Source organism: Lissotriton helveticus, chromosome 8 (genome assembly GCF_964261635.1).
Source record: "Lissotriton helveticus chromosome 8, aLisHel1.1, whole genome shotgun sequence".
Classification (NCBI taxonomy): Eukaryota; Metazoa; Chordata; class Amphibia; order Caudata; family Salamandridae; genus Lissotriton; species Lissotriton helveticus.
Window position 1 is genome coordinate 584,439,089 of NC_136069.1, and position 13,439 is coordinate 584,452,527.

Here is a 13,439-nt window from a genome sequence, read left to right on the forward strand (position 1 = left end):
CAAAATGGCCACCAGCCACATGGTCACAACAACAACAACCAGCAAGGAGGTATGGCCACAGCAAATAACACATGTATGCTCATGGCAAAAACAGCTGGCTGTCTACACAAAATGGCCACAAACCACATGATCACAAAAACACCAACAAGGAGGCATGACCACAACAAAGAGCACATGTAGTCCTATAGCAAAAGCTCACTTGCTGCCTACACAAAATAGCTGCCAGCCACAGGGTCACAACAAAAACAACCAGCAAGGAGGCATGGCCTCAACAAAGATCACATCAAGGCCAATGGCAAAAGCATATTGAATGGCTACATAAAATAGCCACCAGGCACATTGTCAAACAACAAGCAGGAGGAATGGAAAATAAAGAACACATGCAGGCCTTTGGCAAAAGCACACTGGCTTCCTAGACAAAGTGGCCACCAGCTACATGGTCAATGTTGGGGCCGGAAACTGTGCAAGCAAGCGCGAAGTATCGCCTGAGCTTGCTAGCGGGCAGCTATTATTGTGGCACTTGCGAGCGCCAAAGCAGATCTTAAGCACTCAAATTGAAAATAGCTTCACTTGCACCCAGGAAGGCAGAATTCTGGAACTCCGTGCTCCTCTGCAGTGCACGGAGTGCCCAAATTCCGGAAACTCCACAAGTTTACCACCCAGGCCTGTTATCTTTCCCATTGACTAACATTGGATTACCTTATTGCATTTAATACTACTAACATTGGATTGAAGTAGATAGAATATGCTGCCTACACTCAAGTGAATTGTAATTTAAAATCCTCTTTATTGTAAAGTTGAATTTTAAGTAGGCATTCTAAAAATGTGATGCATTTTTAAAGTTAGCATTTTCTTGTATCAACCATTTGTGCCTTCTGCCAATGGCAAATAGCCTGCTGCTGGGTTTATGCATTTCTTTCAGAAAATGACACACAGGGGCTCAGGTGTAGAGAGGGAGGGCTATCCTGACAGAATGACTGGGGATGGGCTGTACCCAGCCCTACTAGCACTTCAAAAGGCTTTGCCTCATGCACACACAAAGGAACCTGACACCAGGACTGCCCTTTCTTGTGTCACCCCCAGGTAGTCTGGAGCATTGACAGGGGAAAGTGAAGACATTCCCAAATGTAGGGTTAGGACAAAGATTCCACCCCCAAACAAAGGCTGGCACCAGGTATAAATATTGAACCTCCACAGCCACTCATCAGAACACTCTTGGACATGTGGAAGTTACAGGAGAAGAACTGCCCTACTGCTTGAAGGACTGCCTTGCTGTCTGCGAAGGAAGATTGAACCTGCTTACCTTCATCCAAGGCTAACCAGAGTGACTCTAAGAGACAAAGTTGAAATAGGTTTGATTTTGGTTAAAAACCACGAAAAGCATACATACAGCTTAATTATCCTACAGTACAGATTCCAAAATTATCAATAAATTGTATATCTGTGACAAACCCTGTTATTACAGAATATATATTCTATTAATAAATATAGAACCCTTGAGAAAAGTACAGACCACATACATTAAAATATCTACTTAAATTAAACACTATTATGCAAGGAAGTATTATTTTTTAAAGCTCTCATTGTATCTAGATGTTTCCTTATCCCCATATTGCAACAAATCTGGGGAATCCATTTCCTTTTAAAATTGGCATAGGCTAGACAAAAAGAATAAAATATAGTTTTTCTATTAGATTCAAGATGCTTAAAGTGCAGTTAGTTCCTACATTAACAATATCAACAGATTTAAAACCTTGATGTATAGAACTTTATTTGAAGAAGGTCAAAGCATAATATTATATAGAGTTTTTTCCAAATGGGGTTGGACATCATCCAGGTACTGTTCAAAGCTTGATCTCGGTTTGCAAGTAAGAAATTGTACAGTCAACTTTCACAAGCTTGGGTTTTGGTGAAGAGTGTTTGAGACATACTCTCAATATCTCTGCTTAAGATGATTTTGAGTGTGCCATTAGTGTTTACGGATCACTCCAGAAGGAGGGTAAAACAAGCTTATCAAACCAAGTCTGGACATGACAGAACCAAGGGAAGGTGGAAAGGCTTATCCAAAAAAGCATGGGTCTCAAGCAGCTAGGTGCTCTATTCTTTTATTGTTAAATAGGTATCAATTGTGTTGACCTGGGAAAGCATAATAATATTCTTCACCCACGGTAAGCTTATCTAGATTATTTACCCCCACAATTCTGCACCATAGAGTGCTTCTTTTTGGGCCTTTTACTTTTAGACCTCAAGATCACTTTAGATTTAATGGCTTGATGCTTTCCAATGATAGCCATGGAGCTATGGGTGAGAAAAGTTTTAGATTTATGTGGGGAAGCCATGATAATTTGGAATGCAGCATTATACCCAGATAAGTAAAATTGGTTACATGCTTTTGTTTTTTCTGCCATACAACAATGTTTTTCCTAAACGTCTACTGAGGTCTAATAGCCTTGTACTTTGTTTTAATAGAGCTTCATTTCTAGTCCCTTGGCAATACAATAATCATCAAAACTGCTGCGTAGCTTTTGCAAGTCCTTTGTGTCTGGGACAGCAAGATAGTATCATCTGCAAAAATGAGTGCAAGTACTTAAATCCACACAAAGCTTTGGAGAGCCATTGTCACACTCCTGCAAATGCTTACATCACTGACATATAATGAGAACATGGTGGGTGCAAGCACAAAACCCTGTCTCACTTCCCTTTTTATTGGACTGGTTTCTGTCAGTTCACCATAAAAACCCCAGTGAACATAATTGTCCAGGTGTAGCCTGGTTATCTGTGTAGAAGTTTATTAGTAGGCTATCTGGTTTTAGGTTTAAAAATATAATAACTGAGAAAACCCCACCGAAAGGAAAGTAGCCATCACCGGTGTCAACATATAAACACTGAAAAAATACCTTTGCAACCACAAACTAAGTGCCATTCAAAGAAAGGAAAAGATGAGGGAAAGAGACATTTTTATTTCTTCTTGAAGGAGCCAATACAATGTAACTTTTTTATAAAAGGTAGCATCAAGAAAGACTGGGCTACCATTATTCTGCTTGAGTTTTTTTGCTTAAGGATGCCACTTAATCATTGTCTCTTCTTCTTTCGGTTTTTTCGGTTTTGTGGTCTTTGGTCTAAAGATGCAGTGTTTAGAGGCATGTTTTAGGCCTTATTTCGTTATTCTATAAACTGTAGAGAATCTGGAAATATCACAATCATATTTGATATTTTGACTACATTTGATTTCACAGATAGGCTGGTTTCATAAGAATCTTTCCTAATATGTACCATCACGTCTATCCACAGACAGAGAATGGGTGAAATCATTTGATACATCAGCGCCCTTTTCTAGTGAGTCTGTGTTGATTGCTAATGAATTACCAAACACCCCAACCTTTAAACATTCACTGCAAGATGTAGTGACAGGTATATGTGGAAGAATGTTGTCACCAAGCATCTGAGATAGTGGTGAAAATATGACACCAGATGTTTGGTAAAAATGGAACGCAGTGTCGCTTGGAATGCCGCTGTAAAACTTCCTACAAAGTTCAATAAAGATTGGAGTGATATTGTTTGTTTTTGCAGTAATTCAGCTACGTATGTGAAAAAGTTGTATGATGGTCTGTCAAAACCGATACCTGAGCTGAAAACAGGAAAGCCTATTCATTAGGTATACCTTGGATTTTTAGCATGGCCCATAAAAGGTCCCTTGGTGCAAAGTCAAAAGCTGCCTTTAGATCAACGAATGTGACGTACAAATGATCACCTCTTCAGTTTAATGTGCTTACAGACAATACATGTGTTTAAGGAGAACAAGGGAACCCAAAAAGGTAGTTAAGGACCCTGGGTATCAATATTAAATTATGAACAATGGTCCTTAAAAAAATCATTTAGAGCAAAAAGGATAGATATAGACCATAGTGGGTGCTATATTTCACGGTGTCCAGCCGGACACGTAGTTTAATCAATTGAATGTTTTAACAGTTTGAGAGGCAAACAACAATAAAGTGGGATACAATCCTGCATCCAGTACATTAGAACAAAACAAACATACAAATAGACATTTAGGATTTTCAGGCAAAAAACTAAGACAAAGGAAGCTTTGAGTATACGAAAATACAAAACAAGCTGTCCAAAATAGTTATCACACCAATATACCGCAATGGTTGTCTATGTGAAACTATTCCGTAGGTCGAAGGCGTTTCGATCCCTTTTAAAAAAATAATGGGATCATCATCAGGACGGTTTGATTAATATGCCTGAATTTTAAGGTGCTGCCTTTGTAAGGTAATGAATTCTATTTCAGAACCGGTTTGCACAATTAGCGTGAACAATGGAGGCACGATGGCTCCCTTGGCTCACAGCGAGCCCGCATGTATAATATACAAAACTTGTGGTCAATGCCACAGTTCGTGGTGCTGCAGAATATCTAGGATGAGGGCGGTATTTGGGTTATCCATGGGTAATACCTTGGGTATCGGAGGTGATGGCCATGTACGAGTTCCTACGTGCGCTATGGCAATGATCTGGCAAAACATAGTAGCCTAAAGACCTGATGAATTGTACTGACATTGTTAGAACTGGCGGTCTCCAGTTGGATGAGGTAGGCACCTTAGGCCAAATAGTGACCCTTCCTTCTATTTCAGAGTAAGAAAGATACACGTTTGTCGATAATCTCTGCTCACTCCCTCTGTAGCTTGGCTCGAGCAGACAGGCTTATCTTCAAAGGCAATGCGTAAAGTATTTGTACTAACACTCATAGTAACATAATGATGACATCACAAACGGACTCCACACCACTTTAGAAAAAGAAAGTATATTTACTAAATTTAACAAGACCAAAACGGTAAAGAGATTTCACATAAATAAGGTTACTTGGTTGAAAAGGTTCTTCTCCGAAAGTTTGTTACAAATCAAGATTACATAGTAGCCACCGGTAGCTCCACTGGGGCTACCACTGAGTTAACAACACACACGGGTCCAAAGTTCAACACAGCCTGCGGGACTCACTACGGCTGGGGCGGAGTCACATGGACTCTCCGCACAGTACATTGGACGAAGATGATGATGACAATGCACGGCGTCAGAGGAGAGCGATGTTGCCTCCGGCCACTGTTGACGTTGACAGTTCTCTCGAGAACAGAAAGCGGATTCAGCCCCTTGCTTGCTTTTACAGCTCCTAAATGACAAGAAGGCCTTACTCTCAGCTTCAGGCCCTCCTTATGACTAGGCCTGGAAGTAGGAGTATGCTACAGTCATGGAGCATGCGTAGTTTGTGCAACTACACGCTACACGAATTGCACGTAGCACAGTGCAAAAATGCGTAGCGTAGCGGGCATTTCTTGCTTGCTTGCACTCCTCAACGTCAAGTTGACGACCGCGAGCGAGCAAAATAACATCCGGGCGAGACTTTTTCCTCATTCATGATCAGCAACATCAAGTTGCCAATCGTGAGCGTGGAAAATAAACCTGCTGGCAAGATTCTCAACGCGGTGATGTTAGGTTTCTCATTGCGAGTAGTCGCGTAGGCTTGCAGTAAGAAACTACCAGTCCATGTTGAGAAAGCTGCCACCCAAGTACAAATCTACTCGAGCGGCAGAAAATGACCACTTGCACTGTGCAAGATGCGGTTTGCACTGATTACACAGTGCGGACAAGGATCCGGCACTGTGCAATCAGTGCGAACAGCATTTTGTACAGAGGACTACGCAGTTTGTGTACCTACACGTAGCTTGCATAGTGCGAAGTGCACTTCGTGCAGCTACGCGTAGCACTACTACGTGACTTACGCCCAGGGTTACTTATGACTGGAACTCCCAGCAAGGAAGTTCGGGGGTGCTGGCGGTGAAGTCCTTTTGGGCCTGGGACTTCGTAACAGGAGACCAGCTCTACTCTGGTCCTTGCAGACGCTTCTCCTTTCAGCCGGACGCTGCACTTCAGCAAAGTACGTCTTCAAGTAGGGGGACACAACTCACAGCTGAGTCCCTTCGTCCGCTCCTCACAACAAACTGCAAGCCAACCCGAGACACACAGCAAAAGCAGTCTTCTCCTGAGTCTCTTCAGCTGTTCCTCTTTGGCAGGGATTCCTCTCTATCACGAAGGTAGTCTATTCAGACTGGTCTAATTCTCTGGGGTTTCGGTTGGTGTACTTTACCCCATAAAGGCTTTGATCTCTTTGTGTGAGGGGTCTAGAACCCAGTTCGAACCAGTTTGTGGTGCCCTCGGCCAGGGCCCATCGTCGTCTCTTTGTGTCGGTATGCCAGGGTTCTCAGGTGCACCGCAGGAGGTGGAGCCAGCTCGTGGGGAGGCAGGCACAGCCCTATTCAGGTCCGGGCACTACGCCTCCCACCACTCTAGGTTTTATCCGGCCTATTCAGTCCTCCCAGGGGTCACGCACTTCACACCATACCCAGTCCCTCACAACCGCAGACAAGCAATACACACAATAAGACGAGGCACAGGGTACGGTTGAACACAAGAACAGCCACTTTCTAAAAGTGCTGTCCTCAAACAAGGAATTCAAAAACCATCCGGCCTGAAATATGCATTATTGAATTCCGATTTCAGGGGTACCAGACTTCAACTCTGTATCTTGCTCCTATGGGAAGATAGGCGGGTAACCATTATACGCAGCCTTCCCCATTCTAACGTATCGGGCAAGATATCCCCTCCATAGTGAACGATCATTTGGTGGTCTTTCACTACCAGGACATTGTGCCCACACCAGGATAAGTCCTGCGTTCCTTATGTACGGCACCCTGCTCAGGGGGGTACCCTGGGCCTACTATAGGGGTGACTGATGTGCACAAGAAGGGAAAGGTCAGGCCTGACGGTGTGAAGGTCGTCGGTGCAGTCGACAGACTGCAAATGGGCACGGCGGTGGCCGGCCTGAGACATCGTTTTCATGCTACTCACATGGGTGGCACAATCAGTGCTGCATGCCCACTTGTAGCATTTGCGCTTCCCGCCCTGGCACAGGTGGTGCACTTTACCAGGGACCTATGTTTAACACAAATCTGCCAATCGTGGATAAGCAATTTCATACCATTTCTCCAGGGAGCACTCACACTTTGGCACTGGTCAGCAGTGGCAAAGTGCCCGAAGCGTCTAAACTGGCAAAACGTAATCCGGCACAGTGTCAAAAATTTAGAAGGTAGAGGCAAAAAGTCTGGGGTAACCATGCCAAAAGATGCCAAGTCTAACAGACATACATGCTGAATCCTGCTTGCTATGATGTCAGGATGTTGTTATCATCCATCGAATCACTCAATGTGTTCAGGATATATCTAGCATTTTTTGTATAGTGTCTGGCAGGCTTATTGGTCTGTAGTTATCAGGTTCCTCTCTGTTTCATTTTTTGAAAATGGGAACAATTTCTGTTCTTGCTCTTCTTCATGATTGGAAGACCATGTACAGAAGCCTCTGCATTGCAAAATAAATTGACATAGCGTGCCCATACATCTTCATCATGCTTAAGCAGTCCCCCCACTATTTTCTCCGGACTTGGGACTTTTCCTAACTTGATGACTTAATTTGCTCCTCTAGTCTCTTCTAGGCTAAAGTTAGATATGCATGCTATACCACTGTTTAAATGAACGTTTAGTAACCCTTGTGTCATCTGTGAATTCTCAGATGTCTTGGAATAAAAGTCAGGGAAGTAATGAGTACAGATACCAAGATCTAAATAGTGTTCCGCTCAGGTGGATGCCTCCATGCTGCCATGAACAACTATTTTTTCCGGTGGTAGTGACTTCACTTTTTACTGCATTGAACAGATCATTCTAATAGCCTCTTCCCATGTCTTTCATTTAGGAATAGTACTTTCTTAGAGTCGGTCCTACCTTCTCGCACAGCCTTTGACCTTTTAGTCTTTAGGGCCTTGACCAGTAGCTTCTTGGCCATTTTAGAGTCCTCCTTGTGCCAAGGACTGCACAAGGATTGATTGAGAGTTACCTGTTATTAATTTTCATAAGTCAACTTAGTTAAATATATTTTTCATTTTTTGATCAAAGAAAATGAATATCTGTAAAAGGAATGTCTGTAGGAGAATAGATAATTGATTAACGCATTGTACCAGAAAATACATTATAGATCTTGGCCATGGTATTTTAATAGGTCACTATTAACAACCACTTGACTGACCTTCAGTTATTTGCACTAGTTCTTTCAAATGATATTAGGCCCCTAACCAGCGTCCGTGCCTCAGAACATTTTCGTGAAGTCACTAGGTAGAGTGGGAAATGATCACTGATTTCTCTACTATCTATCTTAAAGTCTTTTAGTCTGTCCCATCTAGCTATGCTAATCAGTATATAATCAATATTCATTGGGCATCTTGTACAGTAAAATAACGATAAACGTTTCACGATAACATAACATGATAATTGCTCAGAAAACTTTGCACTGAAAGACCAGCTTGGAATGGTTTAGTGCACTGTGGATGGTTTTACTAATCCAATATGGCTGACTTGTTTCTTCTAAATGTGGTCGCTGTCTTGGAATGTTAAAACAATTATACACTGTGGTCGACACTATTGAAATATCCCCACCCAGTTTAAAACCCCTCAGCATCTTTAAAGTGGTGCAGTGCATCCTAAAAGAGTAGCATGTGAGTGAGCATGGTCTACGGAGCTATGAGGAAAGGTATCAGAAAAATTCTGAAGCAGCTGACCCGTTGCCCCATGCACAATAATCTGGACCAAATGTTTGCCATAGTGGATACACATCAAATCCTTGCCTACTACTCAAATCTAGGAGGTTTCATGGAGCAAAATAAGTTCCATGCCTTAATATAGTGTACTAGTAATAATCCAACTTGAAAGTCCTAGTGACTTTGACGTGTGATTTATGAACAAATGAGTCAGGTCTACTGCTCTTGCTGCTGTATTTTTTCATAATAAACTGTTCAGACCACTAACATCTATTTTTCCACAACAGCATTTATCATTGGCATGTCATAATAACCAATACTAGCCTGGTATTTGAGCATCTGCTTTCCCAAAAGCCAAGAAAAGCACTTTTATTTGGTGGTGGCACGTTTTGTCAAATTAAAACCTTGTATAGAATAAGAGCAATTTGTGAGCAAAGCCTAAACCTCACTCTCATTATTGCTTCCTAAAGCTTTGGTTTGGGTGACCAAAAAAGGTCTGGCAGCAACTGTGCTGTAATCTTATCCCAATATTGCTTTGCAGCCCCAGCAGTTACTAGTCACACCACAGGGTACAGCTCACAGATTTACCCCTAGCACAGTTCAAGTACAGGAGTGGCCTTGGAGTAGCGCAAGTTAGATTCCACCCTTACATGTCACAGAAAAGCCTACATGTGACACTATATTTGCCGTGTTTCATAACTTTATTAACATGTGTCAACAGTTGAAAATGCATTAATGAAATGTACTCTCTGTAGAAAGTAGTTTTATGAATGTGTATGCTAATGGTTAGTTTAATATGAAGACTTGTATTTTGTATTCATATTTGCATTTATACGTTGTCACCTTTGCATATGTTCTAAAACCTACCATTCAAAGTATAATCATGTATGCTTTTACTTACCTTTTGCATTTGTTCTTGAACTACATGTGCACAAGTATTCCCATGTATTTGAAGTGCACGTTTAAATGTTTAATTAATGTTAGCCTGACTAAAGGTCTTAGGGCCCGATGTAGGTCGGTCGGTAACGGCCGAAAATCGGTATTTTCGGCCGTTACCGATCGGTAAATAGGTGATTGGCATGTAGGGGGGCTTTATTTTACCGAATCGGTAAAATTACCGATTCGGTAATTTTACCGATTCGGTAAAATAAAATATCGGTAAATTTACCGAATCTGAGCCACCCATATGTAGGTGGGACTCTTCAGAGTCCCAGGAGACTTACCGAATCTGTATTTTACCATCAAATCCAATTTGATGGTAAAATACCGATTCCGGTGTGCATGCACATGTGTGCATGCACACCTATGCCATGTGACAGGCAAACCTGCCCTTAGGGCATGTATGCCTGCCACATGGCACCCGAGCCTGTTTTGGGGGTGCCAGAGGGTGTCAAAGTGACACCCCCTGCACCCTTGTGAAAATCGGTATTTACCGATTCGGTAAATACCGAATCGGTAATGCCCATTCATTCCTATGGGCTTCAAAGCCCATAGGAATGCATGGGCATTACCGATTCGGTATTTACCGAATTGGTAAATACCAAAATCATCCGATTCGGTATTCCAGCACATCTGGAATACCTACATGTCGACCCCATAGATTTACCGATTTTTAATTACCGAATCGGTAAAATTCGGTAATTTAAAATCGGTAAATCTATTTCACCTACATCTGGCCCCTAGTTTTTAAATGTATGTTGCTTAGTTAGTGTGTTCTTTTCCTTTGCAGGTGCATTCTAAAGGTTTCATTAGCTGAAGAAAATTAGTATTGTTGTCTGTTTTAGTTTCTTGACACTAGGGCATGAGAAGAGAAATCCTGGCATTAAATATGAAGACCTACTGAGCAGATGAAGCCTCCTATTCGTCAAATATCAGAAATGGAGAATGTTCATGGTTGCAGTAATTTTCCAAGTTCGGTGGGGTAAGAAAGTCTGGTAATGCTGCCAATGGAATGCACAAGAAGAGAATTGATTGGTTCCTGGTGGGAAGAGATATTATTGTTGTTGAAGTGTTACTTGTTTTAATTAGTGTTCACACTGTTTGAAGTTAAGGCAGTTTCCCTTAGATTTTGAGGGGTTCAAACCTCTTGCTTCCTTTATTATTGCAAGTGTGAAGCTTCATGCTAAACACTTGTTCTAATTCTGGAAGAGTCCTACTGAAGTCTTTATTATGCTGACACCTCACACTTCTGAATTTCCTTGAGACCCCAATCTACAAACCATCCTTATTCTAAACATAGAACCTTGATTAGATGACTTTAGAACTCATTCATGTTTAGGAGAGAGAATTGGAGTTTCTTTAGGGAATACCATTTCCTATTTCTTAGTTTTTGTATTGCTGTGTCTTTGATTATTTCATATCCTATTCTCCTGAGACTGAACCTATTGACCTATTTCAGCTTGCCAGCTGCAATTCTGTATCTTTTTATAGTCTCTTGATATGCACATATACTGGTCTGATTATTCAGTAGTAATAAAACTACTTAATTTCAATTCCTGATTCCTAGTCCTTATTTTGGGGCCAAATGGATTTCACATACGTGGAATTGTTTTATTATTGCTAACTCCCTTTGCGCCTTTGCGTCTTAGTCAACTTAAAAAGAACTATTGGATGAAAGATTGTAAATCATGTAACAGTGGACTCTCAGATGGTAGCTTGTGGAATGGTTTAGTTTTTGAGACAAAGGGAGTTACTGTATCCATGTGAAAGCCCAGCCTGTCCCAAACACAGTCCAAACCCCTGTAGCCCATGTCTCACGTCGGAGGATCAGCGGGGTCCCAGGAGTTCCAAAGAGAGATGTAGAAGTGGAGGGGAGAGAGAATCAAAAGGTTTGCGTGTTGCAATTGCTTATGTCTAGATTTGAGTGCTTTGCAGAGATTGCGTGGTGGGATGCTGTGATATTTTAGGTTGTTGTGCAAAAGTGGAAGCGTTTTATGCAATAAAGTGGTTATCGGACTCGATTAGGCTAAGATCCCTGGAAGGCAATAATTTATCAGAATAGAAAACAAAGGGGCATATTCACAAGGAGCTATCGCAGAATGAACTGCACTTTATCGCAGCCAAAGTTGAGATAAATTTACCCCACCATTCACAAGCAGATGCTAACAGCCCACAGCACCACTTTTCCCATGATAACAGCCACAAAAAACATAGCCACAGAGGAATCCCGCAACTATAGTTAATGAGATGCAGAGTAGGCATTGCCGTGCAAAAATCTGCGACAACACCACACCTCAACATTCACAACAACCAGACAGATCGGTGCTAAGAACACAAAACATGCGATAAGGCATGTTAGCAGCAGGAATTTTACACCTGCTCTGGCCTGGTGTAAAGTGGGGTGGCAGTCTGCACCAGAAAAGTGAGCCCTGCCCGGGGGGGCATGGTAAGGGCAACAGATGCCATGGAGTAACTGCACATGCAGCTTGGACACCCAAGAGGGCTACACCACCCATCAACACCATACCTAGGACCACCCTTCCCTGGCACCAGCACAGGGGCAGCGCAGACATTTACAGCGGTGCCCCCAGGAAATGCACCTGCCTCACAGGCCCTACATCTGACAATGTCACTGTCCACTACAGCCTCAAAAGGACAACCATCCTATGCATCCTAGCCATCATCGACTAACATGCATACGGCACCAACACAGCGGACAACCAACATCCCACCCCACACCAAGCTGCTGGCTGTGCACTCCCTGAAGGCCCCTGGCACACCCCAAACAACACCCGCCAGAGTCGGAGGAGTCTCACAGCCAGCCCCTTCAAAGTCCCCAACACCAGTCCTGGATATCACTGTCACCCTGGCACCCCAGTCCCCGTACGGCCAACACAATGCGCAGGACCTGCTGGTGACCAAGCAAGGACTATACGCCATAGCCGGATGCAATCCACTGTACACATGTACTGAACAACCCGCAGTATGCAGAACACACCGATATCCATGGCGACATACACCTCTGGTGAATGGAGTGTAGTGGACAGTGGACGCAACCATGTCACCCCAGCCAGTTGGGGTCTTTGCGGAAATGTTGCCCGTTACGCCCCACCCGTAAGCATGAGCAGAGTGGGATCGGCCGGCATATGCCAGGCCAGTGTAGGGGAATGAATAAAAGCACCTAGTCCTGGGCGTTGTCCTATTCCGGAAAGCCCAACGTCTCTGCCAGGGCGGGGCCTCCCACCCCACCATGAGGCCGATGCCATCCTTGTAAGCGGAGTTGCCTGAGATCCCTTGTGCCTGACATACCCTGGATCGCTGGACCTGGGACCCGTCAGGCACGACCCTACTTAGCCAGGCCACACTGATCAGCATACAACACCGGCATGTGTAATGGAGGGCCCACCACGTGCCAGTGTAAGCTCTAAGCCCAAGACTCCCTTCGATCAGTGAGGCATAGCGCCAAATGCGCTTCTTGCGACACAACCTGCCATAAACCCTGTCCAACACGATCCGGCGAGGAGTGCTGCCACAAACCCTGTCCAACGCCATACGATGAGTCGTGCTGCCACAAACCCTGTCCAACGCCATCTGGCAAACCGTGGATGAGGAACCAGGACAACCCTGCGGACCAGTAGGTCTCACATCCAGCACCTTGTCGCGAATCACGATTGATTGAGTCGACACCAGTGGACGCACGGAGAGGAATAGGAAGAAGATGCTGCTCAGTCCGGATGAAAGGCAGGTCACAGTCACGGAGGTGAGCAAACATGTGGTGCCACTGAACCTAAACTTCGCAGGCTGGTGGGGCCACCAACCTATGCCAGCGACACTCAGTGAATGGCCCGTGCTGTCCGCTGCCTCC